Below are 12,363 nucleotides of genomic sequence, written 5' to 3'. Positions count from 1 at the left end.
TCATTAAGTCAAACTTTCCTATGTTGGAGAACAGCGTGCATACAACATGCTGGCTTGTAAATGTTTCTTGACTCTGCTTTTACCTTAACCACTTTCTGAAACTCCAGGACCTCCTGCAGAGTCAGGCCCAGAGCAGGCACTCACTCAATAACTTCCACAAAATGAATCCCAGAATGTTCCACCATCTCAAAGGTAGAGACACTGAGGTCCATCGCTTGCAATACAAGCCATTAACTAAGAAAGAACCATCTCTGGCCTTCAGGTTTTGTTGGCCCTAAATTCCCCCAAGTGCTGACTCACAGTGTTTTCTAACTTACTCTTTAAATTCAGTCTTCCCTTTGAGGATTGAATTGAAGTGACCCAGTTGCCCTGTGGCCCAAAGGACTGGCCCAAGGCCACCCTGGAAGAATTTCCAGAACTCCCAATATGGAAAGAGGGCCCAAGGAATCGGGTGCCCATACCTTCAGTTACTGGGTCACCTTGAGTGGGGCTCCCACGCTGTTCTGTGGCCCAGTTTCCTCCTTGGACAGTATGCTGAACGAGATCCCTCCCACGGCATGCTATTATTACCTGGCATACCAAGGAATGAGGCCACCGCCAAAATGAGGCCACCCCACCCTCCAAGATTCTTCAAAATTCTGCTCCTCAGAGCAGGGCAACAGGGAGATGTAGGGCAGCAGCTCCAATGTGCCAAGGACCTAGGTAGAAGAGGGCACCATGGTTGACCCAGCAGACACCACTACAAGACACCCAGCAATGACAAGAGGGACCACAGAGCAAAAGGGAGCACAGGGACAACAGAATGGCTGAATGGAGGGGGAGCAGGTTTAAAAACCACAAACACACACATACACACACACACAAGCGCCACCACCAGTGAGTCTAATTTTAGTAGCCACTCACCCCAGCAAAGTACTTTTTAAGCAGTTATTTTGGGAAATGCTATTAGCCACCAGCCTATTTTTAATGTCCCATATGTGACAGGCATTTGATACAAACAGCACCTGAAAGGCAGTAACCCTGGATGTGTCCAGGGCCAAGTGCCAGCCTCTTGGGATATCCCGTGCCCAATTCAGATAGAGGGGACGGCTGAACCTCTCGGGGACCTTGGCACATCTCTCCTTGAGGCTGCCGCCTTGGTCTCCAGAGATGGGCTGCAGCCCCTCTGGTCTGTGACAGACAACCTGCTTGTGACAAGCCTCAGGGCCTACCCCATGGTGCACGTTAAAACCCACACTGCCAGTGAAAGTCCTTAGTGATCAATCTCCAACACCACACTTTCAGACAGGCTCTCTGCTCCTTGCCTGCTGATCTCAGGCTGTCCGGTTTCCCAGCTTCTCCCCCTGCCAAGCGATCCCCCACTTGGAACACACCCCTCTCGCAACCCAGCTCTGCTGAGCTCCACACGCTAAATCCCTGTTATAAAAACACTGCGACACTGTACCTGTTGACCGTGTTTGGTACTCTACAGCACAGTAGGGTGACTGCAGAGAACAATAACACATTGTGTATTTCAAATAGCTAGAAGAGGAATTTTGAATATTCTTACAACAAAGAAATGATAGGTGTTGAAGGTGACAGATACGGTAACTACCCTGATTTGATCAAAGTATGCAGAGTTAATACATCAATAAATTTTAAAAATTAAATAAAAGAGCTGGACCACCCCGCAGCCTGCCTCATCCTATAGCTTGTATTCAAGCTGTTCCCAATCACTAGGTGCTTAGGATGTGCCAGGCATCATCTGAAGCCTTTTCCAAAGCTTTAGGAATTCTCTTGAGGCTCCTAGGTGGTACTCTTATCATCCTGATTTTAAAGATGAGGAACTGAGGCACGGGGAAGCTAACCAAGGCTTTCTTGTAGGTTGGTATCTAAGCAAGGCCAGGTAGCAAGGTGGCTAAAGGGGCAGACAAGGGACCAGACTGTCTGGATCAAACACTAGTGCAGCACCTTGGAACTTCTAGCAAGTTCCTTATAACCATTATATGTGTCTATCTTTCAGGGGGAATCTATGGAGAGTAGGTGGGTAAACACTTATGAAGCCCCTTGCAGGTTCCTGGCACACAACAGGCCCTGTGCATGTGATCCCTCCTGTCAGGGCAGCGGAGGTGAGGCACTAGACTGTTTACAATAAGGAGTCATCAGACGCCTACAACACACCATGTACTATGCTAAAGCATTCTGCATGCATTATCTTATTTGATGCTTGCAAGATTCTGTGAATATTTACAAAGCAATCAAGCTTAGAGAAGAAAAATCATTCAGCTAAGGTCAAGCTCCAAGGTGCAGGCTGGAACCGAGCAGTTGAACACAAGTGTGAGTTTATTAACCCTCCTCTGCTCCTTGTCTTGTCTCTGCAAATTCACGTCTTCCTATTTCCCACAGTTCTGGCACTGCACTGGGCCCATTAAACAACACTGCCAGGGCACCCCTCACTCATCACACCTTCCCTACCCCCACCCCCAGGCAGGTACCTTGCTAGGAAAGCAGCAGAACACTCGGAGAAGCTTCAGGGAGGGCCAGGGCTAGAGTTAGGATGGCAATAAGCTGCCCAGAGGGACTCAAGGCCCAAAGATCAGGAATCTGGTCCTGCCCAGCCAGAGCAGGCCCAGCATACAGTGAAAGTCTAGAATCTTATGGCATCAAGCACACAGGCTAGAGGGAGGACATGGGGAAAATGCAAGTCTGCTTCAGACATGCATATGAGTGAATTATATGTGGTTCAATATTAGGCACCAGGCAGATCTGTAAAGCTCATCACCCTCCTAGAGTTGCCTACAAAAAGCCAAACGTTTAACACCATGCCAATCAATCAACACAGGTGCACTGGGAGGGGTGCATGCAGAACCCAGAGCTGGGAGCCCAGGGGCTGCAAGGAAGGGACACAGCCTTGTCGCCAAAGGCACAGGATCTGAGGCGGGGAGGACATGGACTGGCACCTGTGGGAATAATTAGGGGATCATTAAAGGTGAATGTGGGGTCAACCAAGCTACTGTATTTCTCCTGAGCCTACTGTGTGGCAGGGGACCCTGTGTCTAGTTCTGCCACTGGTGAAACAAGAACCAATCCCCGCACCTTGGAATCTGGGGTTCCTTCCTGCACAATGAGGGTGATGCTGCTAAAACACCCACACAGACCCACTGCACGGGGCTGAAGGAGGTGGGCCCTGTGCAAATGCATGCCTCCCTGGTGCAAGGTGAACAAGACAGGGGAGGTCTCTGCTCCCGGGAGCCTGTAAGTAATATAATGAGGACAGAGTCAAACATTCAAAAGATGACAGCAACAATATCACAATACTAGGCTGGGCGGATAAACAGACACCTGGTTGTGCTACTCAGAACGAGGTAACCACGGCAGAGGACTTTTAATCCAAAGAAACTCACCACATGGCAATGGACTTTGAAAAGCAACCTCTGATTCTTATGGGCATCTCATCAACTAGACCTTGAGTTCCCCAATACGGTATTAAGGTTCCCCTCTTCACTGCCTGGCCTTCCTCAGGTTACAGCGGGGCTTGGGATATTTCTAATGAGGGGTGTGCAGAAGAGATGGCCTGACTGCCTGGCACACATATTCCCAGAGCCCAGAAGGTTTCGACACGGGCTGGCCGGGTGGGCGTGTTGCAGGGAGAGAGAGGGAGTCCCCAGAGGCAGGCATGAGCCCATAAGAGCTGCCTGGATCCTCCGCAACTCACAGATCAGCTTTTGTCACCTAGATGGGGTAGCCTTGTCATCCCGGTACATGACAAAAGCAGGGGTCACACAGGTGGTCCTTTGACACAAGTGGCAGCAGTTTTCCAGGAGGTGGAAAAATAGGATCTGGGAAACGGTGCCTCGGTTGCTAGGGCCACTGTAACAGAGCAGCACAACAGTGCAGCTTGCCAAGCCAGCACCCACCTCAGCAGTCACCTTCTCATGCCAGGCTTCCCTGTATGTGTCTGTCTCTGTGTCCAAATGTCCCCTTTTATAAGGACACGGTTATACTGCATTAGGGCCCACCCTCATGCCCTCATCTTAACTTGCTCATCTGCAAAAATCCTGTTTCCTAAATAAGGTCACAGTCACAGATACCGAGGGCTCAGTCACCACCCTGGTGCTGGGCTGTGCCGGGGCACGGTGTGGACCAGCCCCATGCAGAGCAGGGACAGACATCCCCTCGTCCTGTGGGGAAAGCAGAGGGCCCCAGACCCATCCCTACTGCCTCCCTGAAAGCAAAGTCCCCCACACCCATCACCCTTCTCAGCAAGACTCTTCACCATGGGTGAGTCTGCAAGATAAGCGAGCGGCTCACGGCAGTTAGAAAGAACATTCTGGAAGGAGAAGCCTTCACGGAAGAGAGGATGCCACACCATATTGATTTGCTCCTGTGATTTCGCAGCTGCCCTGAAGGAGCTGTGAACGTCCTGTTTTCTAGCTAAGGGAACTGAAGTTCAAGTAGGTGGAGTGACTTTCCCCAGCCAAAAAGATGACAGGAGCCTGAGGTCTTCTTCATACCAGTGCGGACACATCTCCCACTCCTACTGCGGCAGGGATGTCTTGGCCTCATGTCCCAGGGCACTTCAGGTTGGACTCTCCGTACCCCTACACACAGCCTCCCCTCCCTGAGCCTACAGCTGCCCTTCTTCACCCCCAACCTCGCTCCTCCTGAATTCCCTCGCCTTGCTAGGGTTTTGCCATCTATCCTGCTGACCAGGAGCATGAGAGGGTCCAAGTTCCCCATGTGGGCAAGCAGCATCTCACAGAACAATCCCTGGTGGAGCTCATCCCTCACCCTAATATGTCCCCCTGCTAGTTTCTGTCCTGGTCTCACTGGGAAAACCCCTCAATCTTGTCTTGCTTAATGAGTTTTCCCATTCAAACCAGTGCTTTACTGTCAACTGTCACTTGTGAATAACCAAAGTCAAAGAGGACCCTTCTGAGCCTGGAAGCAAGGCCGTTTGCACAACACATCATTGACTGGAGTTTTGAGTGCCTTGATAGCAACTCTGTTCTGATCATACCTACAGTCAAGAGCAGGTGGGTCAGAAGTGATATGCCAAGTGATGGCCTTGAGGGTGAGCGAGACCCCACATGGAGTGCATTTCTGACCCTGCCGCTTGCACTTCCTGACAGCAAGTCAATGTCACCTTCTCACGTCCACTCCTGAGTTCCAGGAAACCCAGACAGATGTCTCAAAACTAAGGAATGCTAGCAGAGCACATGCTCTTTATTGTAAAGTCTCTTGATCTAAAAAAGAGCCAAGTGTAACCTGACTTAGGTCACCAGGGCCAGAGTTGTCATGGAGTCATCACATTGTTGTCAAATGAGGCTCCAAGGGCTCATCCCACTCCATCTCAAATCCAGAGGCCCTAGTCCTCTGCTAGGAGACTTCGGATCTGAGGTGGGAGAGGAGTGAGAGAGGAAGTGAAAGATGCAACCCTCAGGAGAGAAGAGGAGGGAAGAGTGGCTGGTCCCCGCCGGTCCCCACATGGGCAGTGGAAGGACAAATGTCTTGCAACTGGCTTCACAAAGAACTGCCCATTTATGAAAACCAGGCACAGTGAACACAGGTGTCCCATGCCTTCCTGCCCAGATGTCTGAGGATGTCACTCAAGGAATACAGCAAACCCGGAAACCCTGAAAGAGCACAGGAAACCGAGACATGGCCATCCATGTTCCAGAAACCTGTAAGAACCTCAGAAGAAGAAAGTTAGTGATGCAGCAAGAGAAGTGGCAGCTGGGCATAATGATGTACATCTGTAACCCAGCACTGTAGGAGGCTGAGGCAGATCAGAAGTTTGAGCCCAGCCTTTGCAACTTAACAAGATCCTCTCAAAAAATAAAAGGGGGGCCAGGGATTTAGCTCAGTGATTCTGCCACCTGCCTTGCAGGCGCAAGGACCCAAGTTCAATCCCCGGTACTAAAAAATGATAATAATAATAATAAATAAAAAGGGGCCAGAGATGTAGCTCAGTGCAAAGGCATGCAAGAGAAAGAGAGAGAGAGAGAAGAGAGAGACAGAGAGACAGAGGCAGAAAGAGACAGAGGACATGCAAGGACCCTCCTCCAGGCAGCCTCGCTCCCTAAGAAGGGGCAGAATGGTGGGAAAATAGGAAATGGGTCCTGTAAAGAATGACAGGGAGCTACCTAGATAGGCAGGACTGTGCAGGAGGGCGAGCTGAACTGGGCAGAAAAGCTGCAAGGAGCCGGGACCTTTGGACCAGTGGATCCATAACAGCCAGCCCTAGTCAGCAGGCTCTGGGAAGCCCCAGAGATCACATGGCAGGTACATTCAGAAGCAGGGGCTTGTCCCTGACACAGCAGGTGGCAGCTCCAGGAAGGAGGACAAGTCCCAGCACAGTGTGTACCTGGCACCATGGCCAAGGCAAACAGCAAGCCAGAGGCAAACAGTTGGCACACAGTGCAGTGGCTTTATCAAGTGCAGAGAAGGATCACAGGGATTAAGCTCCCTGCCGGAACTACAGATGGCTGCACCTCGCTAGCCTGGCCTCATAGGCCACTGCATCATGTGAGACTCTGCTTCATCACCCAGGGCCACAGTAGAAGGTCCAAGAGCTGAGTTTTACCCACACTGGGGCAGAACTGGCCTTCCTTATCTGCAGGCCAACAAGGGCTGCATTCACTGATGAAAAACACAAAAGACTGCCTCAGACCCGGAAAACAACTATTGAACATAAAAGCCAAGGACACAGCCCTCAAAATGAAGAAGGGACTTGAAAAAAGACTGAGTAGGAGGTCTAAGATGGTAGATTATACAAAAGGCTGGTGAATGCAGAGGACAAGCAGCCAACTGAGAACAGAACAGTACTGAAAAGTGATGAAAGTACCAGGACACTTTTCAAACCTGAAGGCGGGCCTATGTTTGAAGGTCAAAATGCTCACCGACTACTATGTATATTTTTTTCTTTCATTTCATAGTGAAATATTATTATCATCATCATTACTATTATTATTATTATTATTATTACAGTGCTATGGATTGAATCCAGGCCTTGTACATGCTAGGCAAGTGCTCATTACTGAGCTACACCCCAGCCACCTGGTGTAAAATTACAAGCATCCAAGCAGAAAATGTCAGAGGACCTGCAAAAGGAAGAAAACTCAGGCTGGCATCTGACTTCTCCTCTGCAAAACTAAATAGCAGAGCCACAGTTCCATTTGTATCAGAAGATACAAAGTCCAATAAGTAAGAATCAGTTGTTCCAGAAAGTTATATAGGTGTTAAGCTTTTCACATTTATAATTGAGACATTGATCAAAACAAAAAAATTTACTAACAGATGGCCATGGCAATACAGTTCTGGCAATGAACCCTAAAATCCATTGGATTACATAATTATTACATTTGTGATTGCAAATCAAAGTGAAAATGAAACCAAAATTTCTTAAAGAAAAGATAAAAACGTAAATATACATATATGTAAAATACGGTAGAGGTTTAAAATATCAGTCTATATAACAAAAGCATTACTGCAATATTTTATGAGTGGAGGAACAAAAAGAAGAAGTTGTCACCTTATATGGCAAGAGGTCAAGAGCTGCTATTTTACTCTGCACATTAATCATTAGCCCAATAAGACCGAAGAGTATTTTCAAATAATTTTGAAGCAATAAAGGTAGAGCTAACATTTCAATGTACTACAGAAAAGTATAAAATGAGATTTTAAAATGCTCCACTATAGAAAGACAAAGGAGACTGCAACAAAACATAAAAAAAAGGAAGAAAGGCCAAAAAGTATTAGTTATTAGAAAAAATGTTGTATATGTATTATATGTGTTATAAAATAGATGGGATAATACATGGTAAATAAATATAAAATTGCACACTTTTTATAAGAAACATACCCTAAACATTGTGATAAGATGAGGTTAAAAGGACAAGAAAGGACACAAATAGGTCGGCAAAGATCAAGTGAGAGAAAAGGCACCAGACCGGACGCAATGGTATCAGAGTAAGACTTTAAATAAGGCAATGCAGAGGGTTTTATATTGATAAGGATTAAAATCCAAAATGAATCCCTGAAAGCCTTTATGCACCAAGTCATCATCACAACTCAAAACAGGAAATCATCAAAAATAAAAGGAGGTCGTAACAGAAACAGGGACAAGAGGTCATCCACTGCTGGTCTTTCCTCAATCAGCCCTAACTAAACCTAATCAGGACCAAACTGGAGGATGCACTCGTGGGAACCAGTTAACGGGTCAATAGGAGAGAACTAGTAGGAGATTCCAAGTCTCACACTCAGTGTACAGGTGCAAGACAGCCCCGGGGGGGAGGAAGGAGAGTAAGGAAGATGATGGTCCTGGACCACAGCATCAGTGGCTCCTGGAAACGTTTTAGAAACGCACAACCCAGGCCCGGTGAGGATCAGACATGCTGGGGCAGGGCCAGCCCTCTAGGCACTGCTGAGGCAAGTTCAAGGTTGAGAACCAAGAAAGCAGTGATTAAGTCCAGGGCCTCTAGAGGATCAAGGCCAAATTCTGCCCAGTTTTTTCACTGCTAGGTGACTTGGGACAAAGTCTTCAACCTCTGTGGTCCTCAGACCCATCACCCTTAAATGGAGAAGACCATCAGGGTCTCACTCTGAGTACCGCTGTCAGGGCCAGTGCCCGCACAGAGTGAGCACTCACGCGTGCTCTCTCCGACCCGGAGTACAGGACGGGAGGGCCTTGAGCCCCACTGCTCCCTGCCTCACAGCTCAGCTCTGCCCCTGCTGTGCCCACTCCTCTGTGCCCTTGCCCAGGAGGATGTGCCACCCCTGAGAGCAGCTTGATGCTACGTCAGTGATGGTTCCCAGCCTGCTGCAGAAGGCAGTGCATAAACCCCTCTCTGCTCCCCAGTGCTCTCCAGCTGGAGCCGACAGCTGAGTGACTCACAGAGCTTGTCATCTCAGGGCCTCCTTCCCCACCCACTTCACACTCCATCCCTGCCTCGCAGCCCTGTTCCTCCCCTGCTCCCAGCCAGGCCAGACTGCAGATCAGGGCAGAGGCCCACCTCAGCCTGGGCTCCAGTCTCGAGGAAGACACAAGCCAGCACTATGTCCATGTTCTAGGCTGCTGCCTCCTGGGTACCACTTGAGCACTGCCACCCATAGTGAGGAGGGACCAGGGCAGGCAGAGGCCTCGGGCCATACAGCAGATTCTCTGTGGCTATAAGCAGATCAGGGTCAGGTGTGTCCTAGTTAAATCAAAATGTCCTGTGGGGCAAGAGACAATTTTCCACTCATTAGCATGCAGTTCAAATGTGCGATGTGTCAGGGATTTCTCCATTGCTGATTGTGTGTCTTCATGGATACAGCACACACTGGAGCCTTTGAGAGCTACAAGTGCACAACAGAAATCACCCGGGGTAACCTCCTTATCGGACAGGTGAGACCCAGGAAGCACAGAGAAATGCGGAGCCAGCCCTGAGGTCACACAGCAGAAAAATCCACCCGTGAGAACTAAAATCCACATTCTAAAAGAAGTATCCTACCACCACATACAGCTGCCACACATCTTAGCAGCCGAGGTGCTAGGAAAGAGAGGAAAAGGCATGCAGGGAAATTTCTACCTGGCACTCACCGTGATCACAATGCTGCTGGAAGAAGTGCCTTTTCTTCACTGCATTTCTCAGTAGAAAGGATGTTTCATGGCTACAAGTGCCCAGGCAGAGGCAGGCGCTCCTGAGCCACCTGCCTCTGCAGCCCTCCTCAGGTGACTCCCTTCACCCCGAATGCCTGCTCAGCTATCTCTCTGCCCAAATGCTCCAAGATCAAGGCCCTTCTTCAGGAAGAGGCCCTGCAAACTCCATCCTCACTGCCGTATTCCATCCCAGCCTCTCTGGGAAAACAGTCCAAAAGTCTAACCCCAGACCATCTGGCTCATCCTCAGACCTCCAGTGGTGTTTGACCTGGGAGGACAGAGCAACCTCCACAGCTCTGGAAACCCTTCGGACTCCCAAAGAACGGTTTAAGGTGGCTGAGCCCTGCCCCTGACCCAGCAGCCTCCCACACCTTTTAATTAAAGGGTACACTGGGCACGCATTAAGTGCAGAACACCAAATTTCAGGATAACTTGTGTAAGCCATGGCAGTTTCTGACACCTGATACCTTGTCCCTGACAGAGTATGCCCTCCCCATACTGGGACACCCCATAATACCTAAGGTAGTTCAAACATGGGACCTAAACAGCCATTTGCTCCTAGGGTTTCTTTAGCAACAGTTTGAAGAAGGCCAGATCCTGGCAGAGCTAACAAAATATACTCACTCATTGAGCTCAGTCCTTGGCAACTGGGCAAGCCACTTAATGTCACCAAGCCTCGATTTTCCAACCTGGAAAATAGCAGCAAGGACTACATGAGATTATATGTGCAAAAGCTCCAAGCACTGGGGGCCAGGATTTAGCTCAGTGGTTCTGCCGCCTGCCTCAAAAGCACAAGGTCCCGTGTTCGATCCCCGGTACCAAAAAACAAAAGCTCCAAGCACCTACAGTGTATACCAAAGCGGAAACTGCTATAATAAAAATGATGATGATGGTGGTGATGAATACCATTAACATTTAAGACAAACTTCTCCATTTGGTTTGATTTGTCCAAGACAGCTTGGCAACTCTATCCAAAAAGCAGGCAAGAGATTCTGGTTGAAATGTTGCAAATATCAACTCCAAACCCTAGGCTAAGGAAGGAGAGGGGGATGGCAACAGACTTCTGTTTTTAAAATGCACTGACAAAATCCATCTTCCAAACAAAACCTAATCTAATCCACACTGAGGATTTTTTTTCTTCTAAAACTCAGACACTTGGCTTACTTCATTTATAAATGGCCATTTCACCTCTCCCGTCCTAATACCAGGGGTCTGGAGAGCAGGCTCACTTTACTTCTTACACTCTAGACATATTTCCACGTGGGGACCCTCCACCTACCCTACTGGGGCATTCCATGAAGCCAAGAGTTCAGTTCCAGGCTCCTGAAAAAGCTCCTGAAAAGCTTGGAGACTCGATCTGAAATGTAAGAAGTTATCAAGTCACAATGTATTATCCAAGAAATTTCTTACAGATTCTGAGGAAATCCTCTAGTGTCAGCTGCCCAAATCCATTAATGGACCAACTTCTTGTATTCAGTCATCCAATGCTGGCTTCACATTTACTCCACTCCCAGACCTACTATGCATGGTAGGAATGCAATGAAGAATTAGGCTCTGCCAGGCTCTTCAAACTGTTTCTAAAGAAACCCCAGGGAGCAAATGGCTGTTCCGATGCCATGTTTGAACTGCCTTAGGTGTTATGGGGCATCCCAGTGCCGGGAGGGGAAACCACACCAGGGACAAGGTATCAGGTGTCAGGAACTGCTACCACTTACGCAAGTTGTCCTGGCATTCGGTGTTCTGCACTTAACAGGTGCCCAGTGTAGCCCTTAATTAAAAGGTGTGGGGGTGGTTCTTGGGTGCAGAGCTCAAGCTGCTGGATGCAGTCTCTGTCCACGTGGGCACCACTGAGTAACACCACCGACCACAGCGCTGCTCCCAGGTGCTGTTTCTTCGCTATCTTCCTGCCTGACAAGAATGCGTTTCTTCCTTGGATGGATACTGGGAATTCCACTGCACTAGCTGTATAATTTATCCCACATACTTTCCACAGCCCTATCATGTTTTCTGCATTCATTTCTGTCCTCTGGGAACACAGAAAGTAGAAGTTCCTTCTCCCGTTCCATTGTCTTCTGGATGTGGCATCTCTAGAGCTGGAGAGCTTTGAACTCAGGTTCGCCTACTCTTCAAGCCTATACCCTGTCATCACCATCTCCTCCTGCACAGTGGCAAGGCAGTGACGATGGGGAGACTGGCAACCCCAGATCTTCGCAAACTTTTCCATCACTGCCCCTGGAGGCAGAGAACAATGCCCACCTCCTGCCGCAGGTTCCACCTGGAAGGCAGAGCAAGTCTTCCAGGGGGCAGGAAGTTACTTGAAAGTGCTACGTTTTCTCTCTCAATTTTTTTTGGGGGGGGACCGGGGATCAAACTCAGATCCTTGCGCTTTCGTGGCAGGTGGCAGAACCACTGAGCTAAATCCCCAGCCTTTCTCTTTTTAAATGTATGCACGATCTCATCACTCCCTGTGATAGATGTGACCAAATATTAAAGAATATTTATTTCTGAACTTCTTCAGGAACATCTGTTTCTCCTGGAAAATAGGCTGCGTTTGTACTGCACCTCAGGGCTATGTACCTCTAAAGCTGGGAATGGGCCGGGGGATTTAGCTCAGTGGTTCCGCCGCCTGCCTCAAAAGCACAAGGACCAGAGTTCAATCCCTGGTACCAAAAATAAATAAATAAATAAATAAACAAACAAATAAATAGATAAATAAAGCTGGGAAGTGCAGATCCGGGAGA

General features: G+C 48.7%; 1 protein-coding gene across 31 annotated transcripts in view; it reads right to left on the bottom strand.

Moving 5' to 3' along the window:
* Positions 1-12,363, bottom strand: part of Kcnma1 (potassium calcium-activated channel subfamily M alpha 1) — a 732,631-nt gene that overhangs the window by 596,364 nt on the left and 123,904 nt on the right. Inside the window, exon 1 of one of the 31 annotated variants that reach the window (XM_087185369.1) lies at positions 10,247-10,308. The exons of 29 other annotated variants lie outside the window; for them this stretch is intronic. The gene's annotated coding sequence lies outside the window, so the exon portion shown is untranslated. Of the gene's footprint in view, positions 1-9,562; positions 10,021-10,246; positions 10,309-12,363 lie in introns of those variants that run through there. One more of the 31 variants, XM_087185370.1, reaches the window with a different exon arrangement.

Source organism: Heterocephalus glaber, unplaced genomic scaffold (genome assembly GCF_053883595.1).
Source record: "Heterocephalus glaber isolate CG9 unplaced genomic scaffold, H.glaber_assembly_v1.0 deba00001497, whole genome shotgun sequence".
NCBI lineage: Eukaryota > Metazoa > Chordata > Mammalia > Rodentia > Bathyergidae > Heterocephalus > Heterocephalus glaber.
This window is presented reverse-complemented; position numbering and strand designations above follow the sequence as displayed.